At 45.6% G+C, this 27,302-nt stretch overlaps 1 protein-coding gene across 1 annotated transcript in view; it reads left to right on the forward strand.

Moving 5' to 3' along the window:
• LOC144732629 (heparan-sulfate 6-O-sulfotransferase 1-like) overlaps positions 1 to 27,302 on the forward strand; it is a 62,534-nt gene that overhangs the window by 19,585 nt on the left and 15,647 nt on the right. The gene's annotated exons all lie outside the window — the stretch shown is intronic.

The following is a 27,302-nucleotide window of genomic DNA, read 5'->3' on the forward strand; positions in this document are numbered from 1 at the left end:
AAGAAAGTAGCTATGCTTGATTTCAGTGTCAAATATTTTTACGGTACATTATATACTACAAACAACAACTTAAACAGTGAAAAATACTGCACGTATGTAAGATTTTTCATGACCAATAACTCGTAAATACAAAAATATACACAGTGGGATTCATTGTAAAGGGCGTTGTGTCATTGGGCGTTTGCCGGAGCACCGGTCTAAAGGCTGCATCAGTCCGGCAATCGTCAAACACAAGTTTTTAAACAAGAGCGTAGTACTACTACGTACATCACCCCATGATATGGACTCTTCGAGATTTGAGTGGTAAGTACTGTACAGTAAATACAGCATCTTTTTGCAGCAGGATATTTATTTTCGTCTATTTGTATATGTTTATTTATGCCAATTTCATAAAGTAAACTAATTTTAAACACAAACATATACGTAACACCTAAAAACATAATGTCATACACGAGTGTGCAAAAACAATAGTTTTTTTTTAATAATGATGGAAATCTGCTGCCTCCTCCTACCCCCCTAAACCACCGGATAATCGATGATGTTACTGTACCTTGTTAGATTGGCACGCATGCACAGTTGTCAACCATGCATGCTTTGCTCCCCGTTGGCTGCCTTCAGTGTGATGATGCATCTGTGGCCGAGTGAAAAGGCACAAACTCGGTGCACAACATGCATATGAATACGCAAAGGTCGCCCGTGTCCGCACATACAGTGTCACAGCAGGTACTGCTGGTGATCTCCTGTTCAGGAAAACCCAGTACAAGAGGGTTGTATGGCCAAGCGCCGTGTCACCTTTGTCTCACCAGTCCTGATGATACTTGCATCCTGCATCAGCCACTCCTTTAATTTATGACATGAGCTAATGTTAACTTTTCTTTTAAACAATAGTTTTTTTGTACGCACCATTTCTGTCACCGCGCACCTTACCACTGTGTCTGACCTGTCACTGCTGATAATGACATTGACGCTGCCCATGGTCATGATGATGGTGATGCTGCTGACAATAATGACGGTGCTGCTGTTAGCACTACCACCGGTCTCGGCCAGCGATGACGGTGCTGCTGCTGCTGCTGGTGTGATAACGCCGCTTGAGAAGCGTGGCTTTTCTGACGGTAATATTTCGTGAAAGTATCTTTCCAGTGGAGTAATTTCAAAGTCTCTAATTATCTACCCAAAACACACTTGGAATTGCGCTTATGACACTGCACGATTACACGACCAGAGATTTTGTTCACGCCCTGTCACACGCGTAAACGCCAGCCGATGCGGACACACCACCACCTACCCCCTCATCTCACTCGGACCGCTCACATGGGATCGGCTCACGGGGGGTTCTTCTGACGTGGAATGGGGGGACAGGTGCAAGATCCCACCAGCCCCGCATTCTGTGCACGCTATACATTATTGTTCTAATTAAATGCAGGCTATGTACACTGGCGTGTTAGGTGCCCAATTAGGGGAAGGGGCATGGCGAGCATTTACCGTCGGAGATTTTCAGGCCCCAAGGCCCTGTGTTGGAATGAAACCACCTCCCCCCCACTCCTCATTCCGATCCTCCTCCCAATTTATCATGAAACACGCAAGGTGACCTTGAACAGCAAGCCACTCGTTTCTTGAGACGACTGGCTACTATTAAGTATGCGCCCCAACAAGCAACAATTAACTTTTTTAGTTTTATAACGCACGCAACTTCTTGTGCACTCTGTCAATCTACTGCTGGATGAAGACTTCCCCCGTGCCTTCTTGGTCCATGAGGGTTGTTTGACCGCTGGGCAGTGCGGGTTGAACGATCGATGTTCATCTCTTCGGTGTTCAAGCCGTAGTGCACCAAGCATTCTGCTACCGCCCTGCTCTAGAAAATTTTATCTAATTTTAACAAGCGCTACTTCACGCGTTAAGACACTTGTTGGTCTTTCAGTAAAGTCACGTTGATAGGTACAAAGAAAATAACCAAAAACTACGACGTTTCGATCGCAACACAAGCGATGGAAACGTCGTCGTTTTTTGTTATTTTCTTTGAACCTATCTACGTGACTTTACCGAAATACCCAAAGAATATGATTTCCTGCAGTCACGAAAGCTTTCGGTCAACTTGTTTGAGAGTGAAACGTCTCAGATTTATTTGAAAGGATCTAGAAACTTTAAACTTTTCCTGCATGTGATTAGTGATATTAATAAACTAAAAACAAGCCTCAAAGTACAAACAGTGCTGTTTCTTCTGATTGTTTTTTTTTACCAGCAGGGCTGTTGTAACGTTCCAAAACACAACACTACCTCCTCCGGAGTACAATGTAACAGCTGTTGTAGATGAGTCTTTGCCACCATTAGAGTCTGCAGGTATATTTTGAAATTTTGATGTTGAGGATGCCAAACCGATATATAGGCATACTCAACCGAGTTGAAAATTAGATTTTTTTTACACGCTTTTATTTAACTCACTCTCTGTTGTTGTTGTGGTATCCTCAAATCTTGTAACTCAATTTTAACCCACTTCCCAATGTGGTATCGACTGCAAACTTGGTATAGTTATGTCATACTGATGACAATACTATATTCTACCAAAAAAATAAACAATCTTTTTACACGCTTTCTATTACCTCACTCTGTTGTTGTGGTATCCTCAAATCTTGTAACTCAATTTTAACCCACTTCCCAATGTGGTATCGACTGCAAACTTGGTATAGTTATGTCATACTGATGACAATACTATATTCTATCAAAAAACATTTTAAACATTTTTTTATTATCTTATGTTTCGGCTTGGGTCTAATTGTCCACGCTCAACTCACGTTGGCTGTAAATCACCACGGCCCCTTATGTTATGGCAAGCTTGGCGGCCACTTTCTGGAGTCATGGAGTTCTGCCATTACTCATACGGTTCATTTCATTAAAGCATGTTTTAAAAAAAGTATTTTTAAATATTACTTATTACACTCAATCACAGCATTGTTCATCAGCTACCTCCTTTTCAGGAGATGTGAGTTGCACAGATGCTGTTTGACGCATGCCTGGGTCAGAGAGCCGAACTCTTACGGAAAACAATTCGAGAGAAAAAGGGGCCACGCAGATGAAGCAAGATAGTTTGGAATAAAATATAAATTCAGAATAAGACTCGGCAGGACATTGTGGACGATGTAATTGAAAAGCGGAGGTTGTGACTTTGTATACATGTGGCCAGAACTTTTTTTGCACCATACACAGCATGGGGATGACCGCAAGCTATCAGTACTGTCCTCTCAGCTGTGATGATGATTAAAATAACACTAGCAGGAACCTCTGCGGTAAAATGATAGCGAATATGTCCGTTTTATCACCACTCCCCCTCCTACAGCTCACCAATATCGCGTGAGGTCACGAACCCCTCTCCTCACCACCCCCGCGTCTGGTGTGTCGTCACCTCTCCCCTTACTGACATACACCACTCTAACATGACGTCATCACATCACCCCTCTGCTCCAACTCACCAGTGTCGCGCGACGTCATCACTCCGCCCGTTTCCTCACTAACTTCTGCGTCCCGTGACGTCATCAGCCCCCCCCCTCCTCACAACATCACCCCTCATCTTGCGTGACGTCATCAGCCCCCCTCATCTTGCGTGACGTCGATACACCTCATTCCAACAGCCCAGCATCTCTGAGGTCAATCAGCCCCTCCCCTCCCCCTCACCAGCGTGGTGTCATAACCCCCCCACCCCATCTCCCCTCCCGGCCAGCGTTACAGACAAACAGGCATATTATTATATAGAGATTGGTGATAATGAGGATATTGGTGACATGGAGATAGAATCTTTATTTGTCCTAGATAGGAGCCACCCCTTGCCTCTGTCATAAACACTCATTGTTTTTCCACGGGTAAATAAACGAATTTCTAGCTGAAAAAACATCCCCATCGAATGTATCACCACCATCAGCTGCCGACAAATATCAGTCGGGGTCGCTTTGCCCGTTACCCATCGCCTAAACTGGAAAAAACCCGATTTTTCCAGCGGCAGGCATCGGGTTTTTTCTTTAATACAATTAAACCCGATTTCGGGGAATTAAAACCTGGTTTAATGAATACGAAACTCTGATCCAAGGCTTAGGCTGCTTCCTCGTCGGTGCTGTTATCGTACTCGGGGGGGCCGTCGGGCACGGGGTAGTCGTAGAATGCGGCGGGCAGGTTGGTCTTGATGAACACGAGCTTCTCCACAATCGTGGGCGCCAGTGAGTTCCTTAGCTTGGAATGGATGAAGCCCATCGTTGAGAAATTGGCGAAGTGCGGTTCTGCAATTAGAACCAATCAAACCAGATTTCTCCCAATCTCAGATGATCGGGTTTAATATAAAAAGACAATTAAACCCGATTATAAAAAACCCGACTGTGCCACCCTTGGGTTACGTAGCTACTCGCGCGTGCTCCGGTTGTGCCGTAGTTGTGATGAGTGCCAGGCAAGGGACGTTCCGTTGGGGCAGTGTGACACTGCTCATCTGCGGTAGAAAAAAAAATCCAATCTTGTCACAGTGCCATTGGAGAAGGTACAGAGATCCCCAGGGTTTGCACTTCAACTTTACAAAGCGGGAGCCTTCAATATGAATGTTATCTTGTTTAACAGCTGAAGATGGGCAATGCCCCCTGGCCACTTCTGATGGGGGAGTCCTCGTTAATGTAACGGTTATTTTGTTATAAATTGGACCGTTATGATATCGCATTGGCTTTAAATATTGAAAGTATTGGCTTTAACTTGTAATCCAGCTTCGTTGCTGAGAATTTTCTTCACGATCATTTATGGCCCACTTGATAGCTGCAACGGACATTTTTGCTTTCAGCTGCTGGGACAGATGCATTGTTTTACTGTCTGTGTGGTTAGGCAGCTTATGAGGAAAAATCTTTCGATTATGACTTAGTGCAGACTCTTCCCTTGGGAAAGGCAAATGCCAGGGAGTGTGATGTGCTCGGATGCGAGGCTGAACATTGCATTTGTTACAGCTTCCTTTTTGACCAAGGTCCCAAGGATATAACTTCTAATAATTAATTGAAGTCAGCCATGAAGTTAGCAACATAATCTATCACGTCCTCAGGTGTGTTGTGCACAGTGCTTAACACGGGCCATGCACTCGGTTTATCTATTTAAAAGTCGTGCTGTCCTGCAGCATCCTTAGTGACTGCGATGTAGCGGTACGGTTGAGGGGTGTGTGTGTGAGGTGTGCTGTTCCTTCCTCTCTTCTCATTGACGCAATTGTCAGACTGAATCCCAGCCACAAGAATTGCACGTCACTTGGTTCGAGGTGCACTGGACCGGTCTTCTGCCCGCATGATGAGCGGGCATTTCCAACCTGTTCAAACGCTTTCCAGAGCAGCGACAGTCTTTCCTGGATTTCTAAGGAAGAATGCGAATCAATGTTCGTAATATTGAGTCACGGATATGTTTCACAACTAACACACATGAACATAACACACATGAACAGAAACCTCAACACGTTCGTCAGTAACATTCCCGTAGCTTAAATAATTCCTTGTGTTGGTTCAATTATTTATTGTATTGCATATTACTTGCTTTATTTATCCTATCTATTTCCTATGAAGAAGGACCATTGCCTGAAATGTCACGTTTTATATATATTGTTTAAGGTGATAGTGTTATTGACGAATGCGTTGAGATGGTTGTTAATAGTGCTTGTGCACCACTGCCAACAGCAGCAGCATCGCCAAGTAACTTGTGCAGTAACACACAGGTCATGCCATTACTGTTTCTTCTAAATTGATAACTCATTTCTTTAGAACTGCTTTTTGTGATTAGTTTGTAGTCTCCCCCGCGCCTCCAATTAGCACGGATGGCTACGGCCGGTGCAAAAGAGGTTCTGCACACACATATACACACGTACACACACACGTACACACACACGTACACAAAAAGACAAACATCCCCCGTATAGCCTTGACAGATTGTAGGGGCAAGTGCTGTTAGCGAGCACCTATGAAGGCCAGCACAGCATACGAGGGGGTGGGTGGCCAACACCACACCTGGCCGCCTTTATGTCCCTATTGGCAATGTTCACAAGACACCAGGTACTCATTTGAGGCTGAGTCGACCAAGGGGAGGCCCAGGACCGGTTCAGATAATTGTTACCGGTGTTGGCTGTGAGCGGGAATCGAACTCGGGTCGCCGGGTTCGTCGTGCAGCACGCTAACCGCTACACCATCACTCCCCCACACACACAGACAAAACGATCCCCCGTATAGCCTTAACAGACTGTAGGGGCAAGTGCTGTTAGCGAGCACCTATGAAGGCCGGCACGGTACACGAGGAGGTGGGTGGCCAACACCACGCCCGACCGCCTTTGTCTCCCCAGTGGCGATGTTTACACACCGCACCAAGTACCCATTTTCAGGCCGAGTCGACACACACACACAGACACACCTTCGTGGCATTGCTGCTCTCTCCACATGGCTGGTACAAGGTGTGTGTGTGCTCCATCGTTCACCTACATTTAATCTCGGCATCCGCGTCGCCCCGTGAAGAATGCGTCTCCTCTATCTCAAGCGGGGCATCTCCCGGGGGCGCCCCTCTTAATGACGCCACGCTGCTGTCGACTTGTGGAGAAAACGCGTCCCGTAGATTCGCTCCAAGTCTGTTCCATCGGGCGGTGGGGGGGGGCCGTACATCTGAGCCCTCCCTACACTTTGGGTTTCCCCGCACCTCCGATTATCACGGTTGGCTACGTACGGTGCAGAAAAAAAGTTCGACATACACGCACACATAAAGAGATATTTAATTGTAAACAGAGTTAATTTGTGGGTAATCGTTTTTTGGTACAGTATGGGAATTTCTTAGAGTTTTTTTTAATTAGTAGGGGGCTCGTTTTCCCACTCGGAAACTAGCTTCTCTGCTCGCGCTTAAGCACGCAGATTTATTTATGCGTTTCATTATTTTCTGCACAGACCCCGCCATTAATCATGCAGCCGTGCTCTAAATATGCCTGTGCTTTGCGGATGCACGGCAGTTATTCAGAAGACATACACGCGTTCTTTACGCTTTGTCTGTCTGGGCATCGCACATCATCCTGTGGGGACTGCAAGGATGTGACCTCAACTCCCACATGCAGAGGAGGAGCGCAAAGGGCACTTGGGACATTTGACGGAAATGCGATGCGCAAAAGTGCGGCAAATGTGCAGGACGGTCAACTTGAGTCCCAAGCTTAGCTGGGACTAAGCGAACTTCATCCCCAGAGCGTCATCTGGACAAAACACCACCTTGGGAAAACTTCGCTGGGGAGGGCAACTCAAGCAGGTGTGCAGCTGCTCCGGTGACGTTTCAATGGGAAGTGTTCTCAGAAAATAACCCTCAGCCCGGTTACATGACCGGGATGCGAGGGGCGAAGGGAGGCAATAGATTCCAGAGGCTAAGGGGCCGCTTAGACCTACTGGAGTAAAAAGCCATCCGTCACCATCGAGGTTTTCTGCGTGGATCATATTGAAGGCAGAAGCATCAGGATCCCATAGCAACGATGTAGCCGTGGTCACAGTTATCAACTGGCAGGGCTTACCCGCGTTTTGACCCCTGAAGCAGGAAGCATGGGCGATGCAGCCTTGAACAGGTAGAAGCAACAGGCTCACCCCGACAGCACTACACCTTGCAGAACAGGAAAATCCTCAGTCCGATCATCTAAAGTCAATCCTGGGTACACTCAGGAGGGGTGACTCATCTGTGGCTGTCTTTGGGCAGACCCCAAAGGACATTCTTTGGGTTTACTTATCTGAATCGCACATGAATAGTGCTGCGCCCAAGTTTGGGCAAATAGCCGCCACTGTATACTCACCGATACCCAGATGAACATCGCCAGGACAGACCAGAGCTGCTGCTCGTAACTCCACGCTGGCCATGCTGGTTGTGTGATGGATCTCCTGCCATGGGGAACTGCCGGTGAGGCTATCCCTGCAAACTCCCTCGATAGCCGATCTGCAGTGCTCTGCACAGTTGGCATTCCACTTGATTTAAGCATCGTGCGATTCTTTCAAAAACAAGGGAAATAGTTTGAAACGATTTAGCTTAAAGCGTAAACTTTCGCGACCGCTTGTAATCCAAATGCGGTTTTCTGGTTTGGGCTGCGTGTTAAGCATTTCTTCTTCCAAGTGTGTCTTGTGAATCATTTAAAGAGGATAATTGAAACGTGGAAAATAATATGTACCTTGGCGAACTCCGTTTTAAAAAGTATCTGTCTGTACAAGTGCAGATTAGTGCTGATATTCTGTACGTTGAGCACCTTTTCTGCAATAGACGCAGCCGTCTGGCAGAAGGGAAGCACACACGCGCCTTCCTCACCGGGAGAGGTGATCTGTCGTGCTACTGTCATCACTTACAAAAAAACTGAGCACGTAAGAGTCGATGAACGTTCATGAATAACAACAAAAACTATTCATCACGAGGGTGGCGAGCCCACCACCTTCGCAACAACACTCTGGTTAGCAACAGAGCAACGCTTGCCTCGGTTGCCATATAGCTGACAACAAAGCTCGCGACCCCGAGTCCATTGTTACACCAAGATTAAACCATACAGCCATAGCAACACGATAGTAAACAGAAGACATTGCGCAAAAGAACCACCAACAACCCCAGCCCGCAATGCCTTTAAACTGCGCCGGTGTGACTAAATCACAAGCGTGGTCGACGCAAGGGAAATACCGCTGTGGTTTTCAGCCAAGGTCGATAAAACAAAAAAATCCTCCCCCCCCCTCCCCCCCAGCTTCGTTTGCCTACCCTCATCCCCTGCAGCTTTGCCTGAACTCTTCTCTGAACTCCATTCATTGACATTAAAGGGACACCTGTGCAGGGGGGGGGGTGCGTTCCACAGCGACCGTCGAGCGGAAACAAACATCCTGCGTCAGCGGCGTGAAGGATGTCGCTGAGAGAGGTCTCCCCCCCCCCCCCCCGTGGTGGGCTGGCAAGCAGGTGGTGGGTGAGAGGTCAGCAGTGGCGAGCGTCGAGAAGGAGTGCGCTGTCAATTATCAATACAAAAGCATCCATCCATCATCCATACCAAGGCTTGTTGAAGTTGCAACTGGGCTTAATGGCGCTGCACGGTGCTATTTAGCATGGGCTTTCATTACATACTTATATATATTCCTGCTCAACGGTTATACGCACTGCAAGGCTGTGATGTGGTCAAAGGGCACAGGTGAGTTGGCACTACATGCCAGCATGCCGTCTGCCTCCATATATATTCATCTTGCTTGTCGGGGCTCGTGCGTTGCTGAGATTCTTTGCAGTGCTGGTGGTTCCCACCAGGGATGAGTTTTACTTTCTTCATCAAAACCCTGACGCCTGCTGCTGTATATTTGGAGTTTGCACGTATCTCTCTCCTCGTGGCCGCGTGGATTTTTCTCCAGATCCTCCAGCCTAACCCTCCGCGTTTAGAAACATGCCTTTAGAACAATTGGCTGCTATAAATTCTCACATGATGAGCCACTTCGGTGAGCTATCATTTATGGCCAGGTCACTTCTGAAAAAGAACTGTATAGCCGAGTGGGCTTTACCCGGTTAAGTAAAATAAATGTTTTCTTAAAGGTGACATGTGGAAGTCGGCAGTGATTGTCCTGTGGATAGACTTGCCCCATGTTCCAGGAATGTGGAATTTCCGCCATTGGCTTCAGGTAGAAGACTGAAGTGCCCGCCCCATGCTTGTGCGAGTGGGGGCTCCACTGACTTTCCTTGTACTTTGTTGGAAAGGCAGTTTCAGTTTTCAGTGGGCTTGCCACTGAATGTGTTTGCACAGTTGTTTTGTTGAACCTCTGCAAATTGGAATCAGTTCTCATGAATGCAAATAGCAAAGTCCCCATGATATAATTCGTAAGGAGCCGCCCCTTGTGTGTTGAAGTTAAAACCGCATACGTAAATGTAAAAACATTTCTGCAAGTATTTTTTTTCCTTCTCTCAGTAACTATGCTCACAAAATTGCTGCTGTCTCTCTCAATAAGCCAACGGACGATTGCGTTAAAGGGACCAAAAAAAATTCTTAACTTGCCGGGAGTAGCAGCCATGAGAATCGACGCTGACCCCCCCCCCCCACTGAGGCTCCCCACAGCTTAAACTTTGAGCACGGTGGGGGGGGGGGCACCCTCGTTACGGGCGCTTGTAACCGGCTCCCTTTTGCCGCACGCCCACGATAGATGGTGAGCTGAGTATCGCTCCCTTCTTTTTCTTCATAATAATGCTTTTTTTTTTCAGTCGGGTTTCATTTATTTTACTTTTCCAGGGGATACTCCGCAGTCTCAGGGGATTTATATGTACCCGGCAGCAATGTCGCGGGAGTTTCATTTTGGCCATTAGTCTGACGGATTTTGGGCTCTCCGCATCGGTAATGGTGGCAGGAAAATAAACCCGTTGTCGATTTTGTGTAGGATGTGGCCTCGGAGACGCTCTCCCGCGTATCCTCGTGATCGCCGCCCCTCGTTCCTTGAGGCTGGATCATTCTAACATTTGGCTGCAGCGCCCGCACAACGCTTCCCGTCTCGTCCTTCAAGTGCAGGGCAGAGAGGCAGAGACGCTCGCGGGTGAGGGGCGGTGGGGGGGAAATAACCCTTTTACAGGCTCGCCGTCTCCCTATGATGGAAGGTCGTTTTTGAACATGCAGTGCAGATCAAGGACCCTGAGATACCGCTTGTCCCCTGATGAGGGATCCTCACCCCTGGGAAAATTGTGACGAACACCTAGAGGCTAGTATTAGAGTCTACCAGGCTTGCATCCTAGTTGGTGCCATCATGGCCCAATATTAACGACCCTGGCACAACATTAACGACCTTGGCACCGGGGACAATGTCTCCCCCCCCCCCACCCCCTTTGTTGCAGCGACCCCCAAAGGTCAGCCTGTGGGCAAGTCCTCATTAGCAGGAAGAGCATCCCTCTGCCGCAGGAGTTGAGAGCTCAAATGGAATAGCGCTCCTTTCTGAGACCCAAACCGCCACTGACCAGAAGCCCCAGGCCCTGGAGCAACTTGTGCCCCACCGGATGCGCTTGGAGAGCACGCCACGGCGCGGTCGTCTTGGCCTCTATCCCGGCTCCCAGTGCCGCAGGAGCCTGCCGACGTTATCACCGAGGTCCCTGTGAGCGAGTTCAGGGCCCACTCAGCCGTCCTCCTTTAAAGTAATGAACACAATCGTCCATGGCCACTCCTATCAGTTGAAAGTTAATAGTGCTTTTCCTAAGGAAACCGGCTCCAAGCTGTAATAATGTCGACTTTTACCCCCCTCCCCGCCCACAGTAAACCCAGTACTGCGGCCCCTTCACAGCCCACCACAAGCTGCTTTCATTCATGCAAGCATTCACATTGTGGTTTTTTTTTATATGCAAATAGATACAACCCAGTGGACGGTACATAAAATGCAATATTAATTGAAAGCACCAGCTGTACCGATGCTATATTCATAACTTCAAGCACCACAATTTACGACGTACCATATTTTAAAGCCAGATGAATAGCGCCGATCATAAAATGATACGTATCTTGCAGAAATGACAAAAAGAGCACATGACCTACTTTAAAACACGAGACTCCTTGCAATGCATATGCTTTATAATAACTGCCTTGTTATTTTCTCTTACACACCAATGCACAATGTGTGACTTGAGGTCAGCAGGGCCATATAGTTCTGATTCTTTAAGTATGGTTGCACCTCATATATTTTCTATGTTGTTTAAAAATGCGAAATATAAAAATGCCGCAAGTTCATGCCGTTTGCAAGTATAACCGGCAGCCACAATAGACTACTTGGCTCATTGTGTTTTTCTTGAATTGCAATAAAGGTTTCTCCATAACACAGCGGTGCCAAAATATAAAAAAATTACAACACCCATTATATACCCAGGAAAGCCTCACTCAGTTTCAAAACTCAATTTGCACATTTGACAACTGCAAATCGATGGTTTTCATTAATTACACGGCGCTATTTGCATGGTTTTGTTGTGGTAGACACTAAGAAATTGTAACCTTTTAATAATATACTCTGCGAGATGTGTAAAAGTTTGAACGCAACAGCGCTTGCAGACTTGTTCAGTTCATATTATCACAGGTCACTATTTATGCACGCGCGCACACACAGTGGCTTAGCTCATTAAATATTTCACTAGGCGTTATATTGCATTCAACGGTGGCAATCGTATTTGAGAAAAATATTTCAAGCATCGGCGGTCTCAGTAGTTAGGTAAACAACAAGGATGGGGGGGTCCACGGTTAGTCGTGTGAGCCTGCGAACAGACTCCTGAGTGGGGGATCTTTAGGCTGTTGTGACTCGGTGCAGTTGCGCTAATCGGACGGTGCTACACGAATCAGACGGTGCTTTGCTAATACTCAGACGGGGCTTCGCTCATCGGACAGTGCTGCGTTAATCGGACGGTGCTGCGCTAATCAGACGGTGTTGCCAAGTATGCTAAACGTTCTAGATTTGAAATTTTCGTGACTGCAAGGATTCATACTCTTTGGGTTTTTCGGTAAAGTCACGTAGGTCAAAAATCTAATCAAATAACTGAAAACAACTAAATTAAATCACGACGTTTTGGGCGCAACACAAGTGTCCTTCTTCAGGTGGGGACAACGTAGCGAAAGCACAACCGCTTAAGCGCCAGAAACGTCATGATTTTATTTAGTTGTTTTCATTAATTTTATTTTATTTTTTACCTACGTGACTTTACCGAAAAATATTCTTAGGTTTTTTCGGTAAAGTCACGTAGGTAAAACATCCAAATTAATGAAAATAAAATAAAAACAAAAATCACGACGTTTCGGAGGCAACACAAGTCTCCGTCATCAGGTGGGACCGTCACAGCCGAATTAGCTGCATCAAGTGAGGCAATGATTCAAGAAGTAATCCCTTATAAGCAAGTTGAAGGGGGGAGGAGAGGGGGGGGGAGCTCATCAGAATGTGGTAGCCAATGAATGGAACGTATCGGGAGGGAGGGGGGCGGGGCTCAAAGACAGCACGGAGTGCTAAGTACAACGCATCGGGAGGGGGAGGGAGCGGGGCTAAAACAATGGACGACGGCTTGGACGCGGTTGCTGCTGCACACGCCAACACAATGGACAGAGAGGGGGGAGGGGAGGTCTGATACACATGATAGACAAAAGAACGAAAATGCCCATGTTTATACCAATGCTGGCTGAACAATGAAGAGAGCACTGCCAAAAAATAACTGGGGATGTTAACACTCGGTAAAGTAAAGTAAAATAGTGCCTGTCAGATAAGATGGTCCAAAAAAAAGTGTAATTAAGTCTTTTTTGCGTGGTTGATAACATCTTTCCAATGATTACTAAGTTTGTACCAATCATCACGGTTGAAATTATGTCTGTGTTTGTATATTTGTATGGCTTCGTGTACAACCCTTTGATGGTAGCCGGGAGGTTTGCAGAGAACCTTGGTCTCGGAAAAGACAATTTCATGAGAGCCCACCGAGTTGTAGCAATGATCGGCAACGGCAGAAGAATCAGTTCTGCCGTGTTTCAGATCTGACTTGTGCTCGCGGACACGATCAGAAACATGACGTTTCGTTTCTCCAATGTAGCAATCACCACAAATGCAACTCAATTTGTAGACTCCAGGATACTGTAAGTCAGGAACGACATCCTTCACAGATGGAATCAGATCACGGATTTTATGCACTGTACTGAATCGGACTTGGATCTTATGTTTGTTTAGAATTTTGGAGATCTTTTTGGTCACGCCTGCTATGTATGGTAACGTGATGGTTTTGGTCGGAGTTTCAAGTGGCTGTTTCTGTGTGGTGGGAGAGACAGCTTGGCGGATAGTACGGTCAGAGTATCCGTTCATCCTGAGGGCCCGATGTACATGTCTTAATTCACCGGTCAGGTGGTGTTTGTCAGAAATGCCATGGGCTCTGTGGTATAGCGTTTTGATGAGAGAATTCTTTTGAGATGGGTGGTGGTGGGAATCCGGTTTCAAGTAGGAATCTGTGTGGGTGGCTTTCCTGTAGACAGAATGTCCCAAGGATCCGTCAGGCCTCCTCTCAAACAGAATATCCAAGAATGGTAGTTTACCGTCTTTCTCCACTTCCATGGTGAATCTGATGGATGGGTGTCTAGAATTGATGTGGTCCAAGAAGTGGTTCAATGCTGGGAGGCCATGTGGCCAGATGACGAAAGTGTCATCCACATACCTCTTCCACAGGGAAGGACGCAGGGTAGATGTCTGGATGGCGTCTGATTCAAACTTTTCCATGAACATGTTGGCTATAACTGGTGACAAAGGGGAGCCCATAGGGGTACCCTCATTCTGTTTGTAGAAGGTGCCATTCCAGGTAAAATAGGTGTTGGTGAGGCAATGCCTAACCAGCGCAGGTGCATCAGAATTCAATCCATGTTGGACTAAGTCCTCAATTATTGTTAGGGTGTCTGGTACTGGGACTTTGGTAAACAAAGATACTACATCAAAGCTGACGAGGATGTCATCAGGAGATAGTACCATGTCCTTAGCCATAGAGACTAATTGGGTTGAGTTGAGTACTGCCGAAGAGGTCTTGCCTGTGAAAGGGAGCAGAGTATCTGATAGAAAACGGGCTAGTTTGTACGTAGGAGAGTTTATCGTCGACACAATGGGTGGTAGCGGGGTGCCTTCCTTATGGATTTTGGGAAGACCATAGAGTCTGGGAGGTCTTGCCGCCGATGGTTTTAGAGAGGGACGTTTGCTTGGTTCGATTAGGGAAGTCGAACTCGTGATGATACTGTTAGTTTTCGTCGTTAGGCTTTTAGTGGGATCGTTTTTAATTTTGGAGTAACTCCCATCATTAAGAAGACCCAGGATTTTGTTGTTGTATGAATCTTTATCCATGATGACCGTGGCATTGCCCTTGGTAATACCCATCGCTTTCACACTCACATCCGCTGCTGTGTCCTCACCGAACTCTAAACAGATCTTATTTAAAGCTAGCCTATCACTAATCTCGGAGAGAATAAGGTTACTCCGATCTGAACTCGATAATTTAGACAAGACTCTCTTACAAACACATTTAATGTTAACACAAAAAATGTCACCTTCTGATTGGAACCACGTTGATAACATGACTTATGCTTCTGCTGACTCAATGTCAGCCAAATGCAAAGCTAACCTGATTTCTAAATTTAACCTCCTATCTAAGAAGAAACCAGAGCCACACATCGCAAAGCTGGATGTTAACAAGACCGTGATTAATCAGAGTAACATCCCAATTTCTGACACTCTAAAAACGGTACTGGCCAAAGGACTAAATTTCGCCGTCACCCCTAAATATATACCAGTAGAGGATATGATTTCTCAGATTGATGTAGCCCTCAGAGGCATAGGACACATCCATGCGGATGTAGCAAGAGCTGAAATAGCTACTATTCTTAAGAATGCTAAGAAACCCACTAGTAACATCAGCAAAAACGAACGCTCTGAACTCGCGGACCTAAAAAAGAGAGATGATATAGTCATCCTGTCGGCAGACAAGGGCAATGCTACGGTCATCATGGATAAAGATTCATACAACAACAAAATCCTGGACCTTCTTAATGATGGGAGTTACTCCAAAATTAAAAACGATCCCACTAAAAGCCTAACGACGAAAACCAACAGTATCATCACGAGTTCGACTTCCCTAATCGAACCAAGCAAACGTCCCTCTCTAAAACCATCGGCGGCAAGACCTCCCAGACTCTATGGTCTTCCCAAAATCCATAAGGAAGGCACCCCGCTACGACCCATTGTGTCGACGATAAACTCTCCTACGTACAAACTAGCCCGTTTTCTATCAGATACTCTGCTCCCTTTCACAGGCAAGACCTCTTCGGCAGTACTCAACTCAACCCAATTAGTCTCTATGGTTAAGGACATGGTACTATCTCCTGATGACATCCTCGTCAGCTTTGATGTAGTATCTTTGTTTACCAAAGTCCCAGTACCGGACACCCTAACAATAATTGAGGACTTAGTCCAACATGGATTGAATTCTGATGCACCTGCGCTGGTTAGGCATTGCCTCACCAACACCTATTTTACCTGGAATGGCACCTTCTACAAACAGAATGAGGGTACCCCTATGGGCTCCCCTTTGTCACCAGTTATAGCCCACATGTTCATGGAAAAGTTTGAATCAGACGCCATCCAGACATCTACCCTGCGTCCTTCCCTGTGGAAGAGGTATGTGGATGACACTTTCGTCATCTGGCCACATGGCCTCCCAGCATTGAACCACTTCTTGGACCACATCAATTCTAGACACCCATCCATCAGATTCACCATGGAAGTGGAGAAAGACGGTAAACTACCATTCTTGGATATTCTGTTTGAGAGGAGGCCTGACGGATCCTTGGGACATTCTGTCTACAGGAAAGCCACCCACACAGATTCCTACTTGAAACCGGATTCCCACCACCACCCATCTCAAAAGAATTCTTTCATCAAAACGCTATACCACAGAGCCCATGGCATTTCTGACAAACACCACCTGACCGGTGAATTAAGACATGTACCTCGGGCCCTCAGGATGAACGGATACTCTGACCGTACTATCCGCCAAGCTGTCTCTCCCACCACACAGAAACAGCCACTTGAAACTCCGACCAAAACCATCACGTTACCATACATAGCAGGCGTGACCAAAAAGATCTCCAAAATTCTAAACAAACATAAGATCCAAGTCCGATTCAGTACAGTGCATAAAATCCGTGATCTGATTCCATCTGTGAAGGATGTCGTTCCTGACTTACAGTATCCTGGAGTCTACAAATTGAGTTGCATTTGTGGTGATTGCTACATTGGAGAAACGAAACGTCATGTTTCTGATCGTGTCCGCGAGCACAAGTCAGATCTGAAACACGGCAGAACTGATTATTCTGCCGTTGCCGATCATTGCTACAACTCGGTGGGCTCTCATGAAATTGTCTTTTCCGAGACCAAGGTTCTCTGCAAACCTCCCGGCTACCATCAAAGGTTTGTACACGAAGCCATACAAATATACAAACACAGACATAATTTCAACCGTGATGATGGGTACAAACTTAGTAATCATTGGAAAGATGTTATCAACCACGCAAAAAAGACTTAATTACACTTTTTTTTGGACCATCTTATCTGACAGGCACTATTTTACTTTACTTTACCGAGTGTTAACATCCCCAGTTATTTTTTGGCAGTGCTCTCTTCATTGTTCAGCCAGCATTGGTATAAACATGGGCATTTTCGTTCTTTTGTCTATCATGTGTATCAGACCTCCCCTCCCCCCTCTCTGTCCATTGTGTTGGCGTGTGCAGCAGCAACCGCGTCCAAGCCGTCGTCCATTGTTTTAGCCCCGCTCCCTCCCCCTCCCGATGCGTTGTACTTAGCACTCCGTGCTGTCTTTGAGCCCCGCCCCCCTCCCTCCCGATACGTTCCATTCATTGGCTACCACATTCTGATGAGCTCCCCCCCCCTCTCCTCCCCCCTTCAACTTGCTTATAAGGGATTACTTCTTGAATCATTGCCTCACTTGATGCAGCTAATTCGGCTGTGACGGTCCCACCTGATGACGGAGACTTGTGTTGCCTCCGAAACGTCGTGATTTTTGTTTTTATTTCATTTTCATTAATTTGGATGTTTTACTTACGTGACTTTACCGAAAAAACCTAAGAATATGATTCCTTGCAGTCACGAAAGCTTCAAATCTAGAATTTACCGAAAATCCCAAAGAGTATGCTAAACGTGACAATGTAAAGTACCATTTAGATAAAGGCACTAAACATGCTTCAAATTATGAGCTATTTAACACGATATTATTTTTTGCCATTAGCCAGAGGCCTAATGGCATCTGTACTGGACTGGTGTGTAGGGTTTGTGCGGTTCCCGTTAAGGCTTTTATAATCTTAGTCAAGCAAAGCACCTTGACATAGTCAGGTTTTGTTTTCTGCTTGGAATTTTTGTCCCGTCCATGTTGACATGTTATTACAGGTGGTAGATAAAGCCGGAGTGAGAACCAAAACAATTGTCGAGTATGGAAATCTAGAGTCCTCACTGTACTGCTGCTCAGCAGACACTCTGTTGTGCAGCAGTGTGGTGCTGCAAGTACATCACGGCTCCCATCCCAAGTCACTGTAATACCGCCGCGATACGTTGCCTTCACGCCCCAGTTAGTTTTAACAGAATAGATAAGCGGACAATAACTCTCATTCATGTTTTCCGTCTCTCCACATGAAAAATAAAATACAAGTTTTTCTTACACGGGCTTTTGGCCCCACGGCCTTCTGGGAGTGCACAATTTCAGTGGCATTGATTCAAATGTTTCATAAAAACTCTGGAACGGTTTTGGCGCACAGTGTCTCATCAGCAGTCAGGCGCTCTTGAATCAATGCTGGTGAACTGTCAGATGTTACAGGCAGGCACCCTTCTTCTTACTATTATTATTTATTGTTATTATATATGGGCCCAGGTCGACACAACATTAAATAAAATTAAGTCAATGTAATCATATATTAATACTTAGTTGGAGTATTTTTGTCAACAAAGTATTTGCTAACTCAGGTCTTGGCTGTGTGGTTTTGGATGTCGCCAAGCTGTGGAGATGATAGGTTATTTGGATTAGGTCTGTATCCTTAGTCTTCCTACTTAGGGTTAGTTTTGAACATAGTTTAAATGTGAACTTTTAGTTAATCTACGCAGTAACTAATAGGTCAGAGAAAAGAAGAAATCTCTTTTCACGGACAAAAACAATTGTTTAATTCTTTGTAGCCTGCAACTAGCAATAGATTGACAAAGGACTCCGGATTACAGACTTGTGACCGTGTCATTAGCAGTTGAAATTCTTTATTCAGCACTTTGACGTCTGGCGAGTGTGTAAATTCAATCGATGTGCCGTATTAAATTTGCTTTGTATAAAGTCAGCTGGCCTTTCGTGCGAACATCACTCCGCCGAGGCAAGATAGGGAATGCGAGCATTCAGCCGCAATGCAGCAACCCGCTGCGTAAACCCTTCTCTCTGCCCTCAAGTGCCGCTTCGTGTGCTCCCTTTTATAGCTCATTTGCACGTCAGATGTGATCTCGGCAACCGGCGTCTTGAGACCTGCTGCTGCCGCCCCCCACCCCCCCCATCTCCTTCGCGCATGCCCGTCTTGTTCCAGAGATGTTTTGGCGGCGTTTAATGGGCTTAATGCGGTGCGGATCCGGGCTGTCTCGTGCCGTCCTGAGATGATAATCACGGCTGCTTTATTACTTGCCCATGGACGCACGGCGAGAGAGGCCCGCGGGCTGCCGAGGTTCCAGTGCCGTTGCTTGCGCCAGGTGGGGTTTGTCCTTCGTGGATGCGAGAGAAAATAGGAAGTGGCGTTATAGTGGATTCTAAATTTGCGAAACTTATTTCGGTGACCGCAACACCCCCCCCCCCCCTTCGCCCCCAGGGTCAATACTTGATGTCTTATACTCGGGAGACGAAGGTGGTTGGGCATGGTGTTTGTGACGTATCCCCCCCCCCATACAATGCTGACCTTCATGATGTATGCTAGCTCAACACATTGGGCCTAAATTTTGAAATGTCTCAAAATTTATTCTGTTTGGTGTGAAAGTTTTTGTTGCTTGTGCGGTAATATTTTCCACAATACAGTTTGCATTAATGTTTAATGTCCAAATACAAGTATATTTCAAGACTTCAACAAAGTAAAAACAGGCACTCAAAACATGAATCAATGCCAACGTTTATTTACGAGCTATGGTACGTTCGCATATTTTCTGAGAGTTGTACGAAAATTTATATGTTTTTAAATAGCGGATCGAGATGAGCTTGGGGCATGGAAAATAACTGGTATCAAGGTTGGATTTTAACTTAGAACAGTAACTTTGCAGTGCTGCAGACAGACCGCCATGGAAAACGTATCAAGTGATATGATAATTGTATTTTTTTACCCTTTTATTTGGCAACAAAACTGACACCTTTATTACAAGGAGTCATGTTTGCAATGACCACAATACCTGCGGTCGGAATGCAAACAAAAACACAACTCTAATAATGTATGCACTGTCCTTGAAATTGATTGGTCCACACCTGAGACAGCTTTTCTTAGAGCCCAGTCTCACATGGTGTTGGACCAGATGACGCCAAAAGGCGTCCAACACCATGTGAGCTAGGCTCTAAGAAAAGCTGTCTCGGGTGTGGACCAATGAATTTCAAGGACAGTGCATACATTATCAGACTTGTGTTTTTCTTGCATTCCGACCACAGGTATTGTGGTCAATGCAAAAAAGGTGTCAGTTTTGTTGCCAGATAAAAGGGTAAAAAATCAATTGTTATATTTTGCTACTGGCAAAGGAGGTTCCAATGGTGTAACCGGTGATATCCTTGCTGGCTTTGTGACCTTTTATCCAGCAGTGGATAGAATGTGTCTGACGATGGGGTGTGCACGTGTGTACATCAGAGCATTGAAGTGGGACACGTTATTCGTTCCTCGCACTCGCCAGATGCCCCTGGCTCGTTAAATTCCGGGAATACATATTTATATATATTTTCTTTAAACCCATTTCCCCTAACAAGGGACCCCTGCCACTCATTAGAGCTGTCATCATTAAAACTCCTTCTTCCTCCAGGAAAAAAAAAATCTTTGAAAAGAATCTAACATTAGCTGTGTGTGTGGGCTACTTCAGAGGATACCATTCTATTTTCGGCGCCTGCAATTATGTGTCCCTTGCGTTATTACCACAATTCGGCAAAGCAATTGTTAGTGCTGTATTTTACTCTTGTGTTAATATGTGTGCATGCATGTATACGAGTGGAAAAGGCCAGTTTTTTCGCACCAATTCCGGAAAGCTGCATTGTAAACGGTAGGAAAACGGCCCCTTTGTTTTCTCATCGTTGAAGGTTTTATTGCGTAACGTTGCCAAGTTAATTCATGCTTTATGTGTTCACAGTTCCGCAAAAGTAATGTAACATAACCATTGGAAAATGTAGGGCTGTGGATTCGATGAGAATTGCCAGAATGTGTAGCTCATCGTTGGGCGAAAGGAAGATGGGAAAAAAACATTCTCTCTTTTGCTAAGAACCGTAAACGCAAGAGGAGTTCTCAGAAGATTGGAACTGGTCAGGGATTGCAGTGGCACAGAAAGAGGAGGAAGTACAGGAAGTGTGATGCAGCCCATTTTGCGAGCTATTGGTCGAGGAAGCAACTCACGAACCAATGAAAGCATCAACAAGGGGAAGCATCTGATTCTTAATAGATTATTGGATAAAGCCACTTAATTATCTGGCCAAACTTCTGTCGTTAACATTCTCCACCACCATCCATGAAAATTCATGAATTTTATTCTGACTTCGTGGGTCTTGTAGTTTCAGGTTGAAACATCGCGTTATCTGATTGACACATTTAGTTGTGAGAGCTGTTCCTTCAGCTCACCGGTGAGCTGAAACGATAATAATTGATGTGTTTAAAAGCTTGTACACGGGCAGTTAAATTGATTTGGTTGTGTCGGGTGGTGGAGGGTCATCGCGACACAAATTTGGATAGCTCATTGCATGGCCTATCTGAAAAGTCTAATATGAATCCGAATAGCTCCGAAAACTTATGTGTTTGGAAGATAATTCCTTTGCAATAAGCATATCATGCTAACGTTTTTAAGGAAGTAACCTGTAAAGAGTTTAAACGAGCCGTTACACCACTTATGCCTGCTAAGGCAACAGCAGTGTGTGTGATATTCCTCCCGAGTAAATGGGATTCTACAGACGCTGGAGGAACTGGCGAATAGCAGTTTGAGAAGAGTGGCATGGACTAGGTGAGCAGTTGGCAAAGGCCTGGGAAAACGCTGCTCTCATACCATCACATCGAAAGGGGAGTAGGGAAAAGAGTGGTAAGTCTAGACAGGAGGGGTAAGGCGATTGAACATTATAGAGACATTTTTATTTGAAGCTTTCGTGACTCCAGGGATTCATATTCTTGGTTCTTTTGGTAAAGTCACGTTGAAGGTAAACAATAAAATATATATAAAACAATAAAAACAATCTCAGGATTTCACACCTAATGATGATTGCTTGTGTTGCAGTCGAAACGTCGTGAGAATGTTTTATTGTTTTATGTTTTTATTATTTTTTTATTTCCCTTCTACGTGACTTTACCGAAATAACCAAGAATATTATACAGAAATGTTTCCCAAATACTTTTCACTGTGCAGATAGAAGTGGCCTAAATGCTAGATGCAAGCACGCACATTTGGAGTATATTATTTCATTACAATTATATAAATTTAGTTTAATGTGGCAGTTGAATTCTGCTATGTACATTAACATTTTCAAAATAAACCTTCACTTTTTCGTTTCCAGTGGATGCCTATAATAAAGATGCAGTGCTGCCATTATGGTTTTCCCCCACACTGGGCTCTCTGAAACAGTTGAGCAGCTCCCAGCATGCAGTGTGCCTCATGGTGTAGCCATGGTAACAGGCCTACTGCCATGCAGGTGGAGACCCCACCGTGGCTGCGGATTAGTGGATTAGTGTTGGGGCTACGCAGAGGCCTCGCTGTGCAGCTACGTGATGTAGTAATGGAATGCAAACGAGTCTGTTGCTTTTGGTTCTTCCTACGTTATGGGGAGAGGTGGTGCCGCGGTTAGCGCACTTCGCTACGAACCTGGCGACCCGGGTTTAGATTCCCGCTCATGCCCACCATCGGTGACGATTATCTGAACCGGTCGTGGGCTTCCCCTAGCTCGACTCGGCCTCAAATGAGGACCTTGTGCAGTGTGTAAACATCGCCACTTGGGAGACAAAGGCGGCCGGGCGTGGTGTTGGCCACCCACCCCCTCGCGTGCCGGCCTTCATATGTGCTCGTGAACAGCACTTGCCCAAACAGTCGGTTAAGACTACACGGGGGATCTTTGTCTTTGGTTCCGCACTAAGCCTTGGAGTCTCGCCTAGTTTATTTACATGGAGCATCGACTTGACCCAGCGGTATTGCCTTCACCGCTTGTTGAAGAGGTCCCCGGTTTGAGTCCAGCACGCCGCCCTGGTTGATACTGTGGATGTATTAACCGTAGAATATGCGTCGTCTACTTCACGGTGGACGTTAAAGATCACACGACGGCATTCGAACAGAGTATACCGTTATGTGCCAGCGTCATGGACGTAATGGAAAAAAAAATACAAGACTCATTTGGGATTACATGGCAACCATCACCCCCTCGCTCATGCACAATTGCAGACTGGTGGTTGAGTCCCTTTGTCCTGCACATGGACAGCTGCCCCTGGGTGTCCCCTTCGAATTGAGATGCTGGGTTATTTAAGCACTTCTTTAAATCCAACGATTATAGTCGTTGTTTACGCTTTATTGCTGTCAAAATACATACCCGGCTTACTGGAGGGCACTGCGTCTTTGTGCCTAAGCGTTTTCACGTTAAATTCTCATCAGGACAGTTGATAATGGTGCTGTCAGGAGAAGCCACATCACGTCATAAACATGCAAAGTTTTTATGTTACAAACACGCGCTGACTTTTCCCACCGTAAACTCCACCGAGTTCACGCACTGGGGGGTGGGGAGGGGGAGGCGCGGCGTGTCTCTGTGATTTGGTGGCTTTGCATTTTGCGTAGCTCCTGAGCTGAACGGGCGGCAGCGTCTCGGGTGTTGTCTAATTCACACGTGAAGTGGACTCTCAACCCCAGTCAGCAATCAGCACCCTCGGTGGGCGCTAGAAATGGCCCTGCCAGCTCTGTTCACTGTGGGATGCGAGAGCGGCGGAGTGCATGGGGGGGGTGGGTGCAGATATAATTGTGAGAATTCTCACCCCTGTCCTGTCTCTCTGGTCTATATTCACACAATACTCTCGTATTACGCCAAATCGGTGAGTGCTGAATTGCATAGTCAAGAAGCAACGTGAATGTATTTTAACTGAAAGAGTAGCATGTGCGGTTTATTAAGGAGGTGTTCCTTGTTTACTAGGCGGCTGAGACCTCCATGGTGGAATGATTTTGCCGAGGAATGAGGATAGATCGCCATTTGGTTCCACTCGAACCATCTTTGTACCAGGAGAGCTGAGAGCTCCCAGTAATGGGCCCGGCCACCTGCTGCTTATGCTTCTGCTGCTGTATAATATGCATGGAATTATGGTCATGCAATTCCTACTAAATTCTCGCACACAGCAATATATTTCCATGGCATAGGAAAGTACATTAGGATTCCACATACAAGAGGATGCCTTTGAGTTTAGTGAGGAGAAGAATATTTTTGGGAATAACAAGCAATGGGCATGTCCTTTAGATGTGACCCTGCCAGCCAGCCAGCCAGCAAAACTTTTTTTTTAATTACAGAATATTATTAGAAGAATATCAAAATATATAAAGTAACTATTTTAATCACATTAATGGATTTTTTTTTATTCAAATCTATCCTATCCATGATTGAAATTAGGTAATCCCATTATTTAGGCCCGTTTCATTAGAATTCGAACAATATAATGATTTGGCCAAATATCTGTCATGGGACTCTCCACCACCCCAAAATAGACAAACACTTTTAATTGTCACAGGCCACAAGTGCTTTAACGTGTCGGTTATTGATAATAGGTTTTTCCCCTTTTTTCTGGCAACAAAACAGGTGTTAAGATATTCTTGGTTCTTTCGGTAAAGTCACGTAGAAGGGAAGCAATAACAATATTGTTTTATACTTTTATTATTTTATTGTTTCCCTTCTACGTGACTTTACCGAAAGAACCAAGAATATTAATCCCTGCAGTCACGAAAGCTTTAAATCAGGTGTTAAGATGTTAAAACACCAAACTGAAACCTTTTACAAGGAATCATGTCTGCATTAACCACAATACTTGTGATCAGAATGCAAAAAAAAACATACTCTGATAATATATGCATTGTCCTTGAAACGGATTGGTCCACACCAGAGACGAGGCTCAAAAGAAAGCTGTCTCTGGTGTGGACCAATCAGTTTCAAGGACAATGCATATATTATTCAGAGTGTTTTTTGCATTCTGACCACAAGTATTGTGGTTAATGCAGACATGATTCCTTGTAAAAGGTTTCAGTTTAGTGTGTTAACATATTAACACCTGTTTCGTTGCCAGAAAAAAGGGGAAAAACTTATTTTCATATTTTGTTACGTTCAAAGGAGGTCCCATGATATATCGGTTGTTATTTCAGCTCACACCGGGTAATTTGAACAATGCTCAGAACCAAATGTAGCAATCGAATACGACGCTTCACTTCGCAACTATGCCAATCATCTTCAGGACAGAACCCAGGTAGGTATTCAGAATAATGTGGCTTAACCCAAAAAATCAATTATATCGGCTGTGAAAACCTACATACCAATCACTAACAACATTGTGATATTGCCTTTATGTATCCGTGACAGCCTCATTGTGTCTGAGGACTAATTTCAGGAGGACCATTTCATGTTTCATATTTGATCATTGCCATTAATGACTTGTCTGGCGACTGGCAGGAGGAATTCACTTTACAGAGGGGAAAAACATTGCAGCATATGAGGGGACAACACTAAATTATCCACAGTTAAGATTCAAGAAATCATTAATGTACTGTCATTCTGGCCACTTTTAGAGTCTGGTTGCCATGTCATCATTGAGGGTGTTCTTTGTAAAAATCAGTTGCTGAGTACAGGCCCAATTTAAAATTGTGATGGATAAAGAGTTACAATACGTCTCTGGAATTGCGCAACGGTATAAGAACTTGGGAAATTGAGCCGGTGATAGGGAATTCCTGAGTTAAGCAGTGCGATGAAAGAAGCCGTAAGTACAATAAATCTAGACTTTAAACTTTGATGACTTGCAGGAATTCATATTCTTGGTTCTTTGGGTAAAGTCACATAGATAGAAAACTAAAATCTAAATTCCTTTTAATTTAGATTTTTGTTTTCTATCCACGTGACTTTACCGAAAGAACCAAGAACACATTCCTGCGGAGGGAGCTGGTAGGAACGTTGGGTTGCTCGGTCAATGGCCAGGGTCAACGGCGGCGTGGTGTATTCCACAAATATGGCCGACTGTGAGGGCGGGCACAAGCCGGCGTGAGTAGGTTAAACGTTGAGTTTTATAAGGGCACCACGGGGTGACCAGCCCCTCCCCACCCAGCCCCACCCCTCCCCTCCCACCCCCCACCCAGCCCCACCCTCCCCAACCAGCTTCTCCCCAACCTCCCCACCCAGCCCCTCCCCACCCTCCCCTCCCCACCCAGCCCCTCCCTGCACGACAGACGGACGGACACAATAATCCCCTTTGGGCTGGTGTAACCAGGAGGTTCCTACCAGTAATATAGTAAGTACAATAATTGTTTTGACTTCCAGTGTGGTGGTTTGGGTGAGTGAGTTGTTGTGACCTCTACAATTAAGGTGGTGGTGGTGGTGGTGGTTGGGGTGAGTGAGTTGTTGTGACCTCTACAATTATGGTGGTGGTGGTGGTTGGGGTGAGTGAGTTGTGACCTGCAGTATTGTGGTGGTGGTTGACCACAGCATGGGGCTAAGACTAAAAGAGTCGAGTCTGGTGAACAGTTCTCAACGTGGGTGGAGGAATCAATGAGTGACGTTCATGGCAAACATAATCTAATGGATGCTTTAGAAATGTAAATTTAGTTGTGAGAAACATCCGGCATGAGTTGCATTTCTTTCAAGATATCATCGATTCAGAGCTTGTGCATCTGAAAATGTTTTTTTGAGATTTTGCACGGAGATTCCTGCACTCTAAAGTTGTTGATCGTGATCGAGATAACCATTACACAAATGCGCATTTTAAGAGAAGTCTAACAATCTTTTGAAACCATTTGAGGAAAGTATTTGAATCGCAATGCGGTGCTGCGCATGTTGTGTGGATGGTTTATTCATACAGTGGTCGCCGACACACTCCCAATGTTTTTTTTTTACCTTTTCATCTCTTCTATTGCGACGCTGTTTGTTTACGGATTTGCACGCTAAGTTTTCCTTCCTGTTCCATCAACTAAAACTGCTTCGATCAAGATTGAGCTGTCTTTTTTGTGTACAGACTCATAACGCTGAGCGTGTGCGTGCGTGTTTGTCTGTCTTTCGGGGAGCGGTAGTGCAACGGTTAGCACGTGCCGCTACGAACACTTGTGACCCGGGTTCGATTCCCGCTCACGGTCAACACCAGTGACGAATATCTAAACTGGTCCTGGGCCTTCCCTAGGTCGACTCGGCCTCAAATGAGTACCTGCTGCGGTGAGGAGGGAGACAAAGGCAGCCGAGCGTGGTGCTGGCCTTCATAGGTGCTTGCTTACAGCACTTGCCCCAACAGTCTGTTAAGGCTACATGGGGGGTCTTTGTCTTGTGCATTTGTGGATGCGGGCAATGGGTAGGGATGAAAGGGAACGATGTGGAGCGCC

This window comes from Lampetra planeri, chromosome 43 (assembly GCF_965212315.1).
Source record: "Lampetra planeri chromosome 43, kcLamPlan1.2.h2, whole genome shotgun sequence".
Classification (NCBI taxonomy): Eukaryota; Metazoa; Chordata; class Hyperoartia; order Petromyzontiformes; family Petromyzontidae; genus Lampetra; species Lampetra planeri.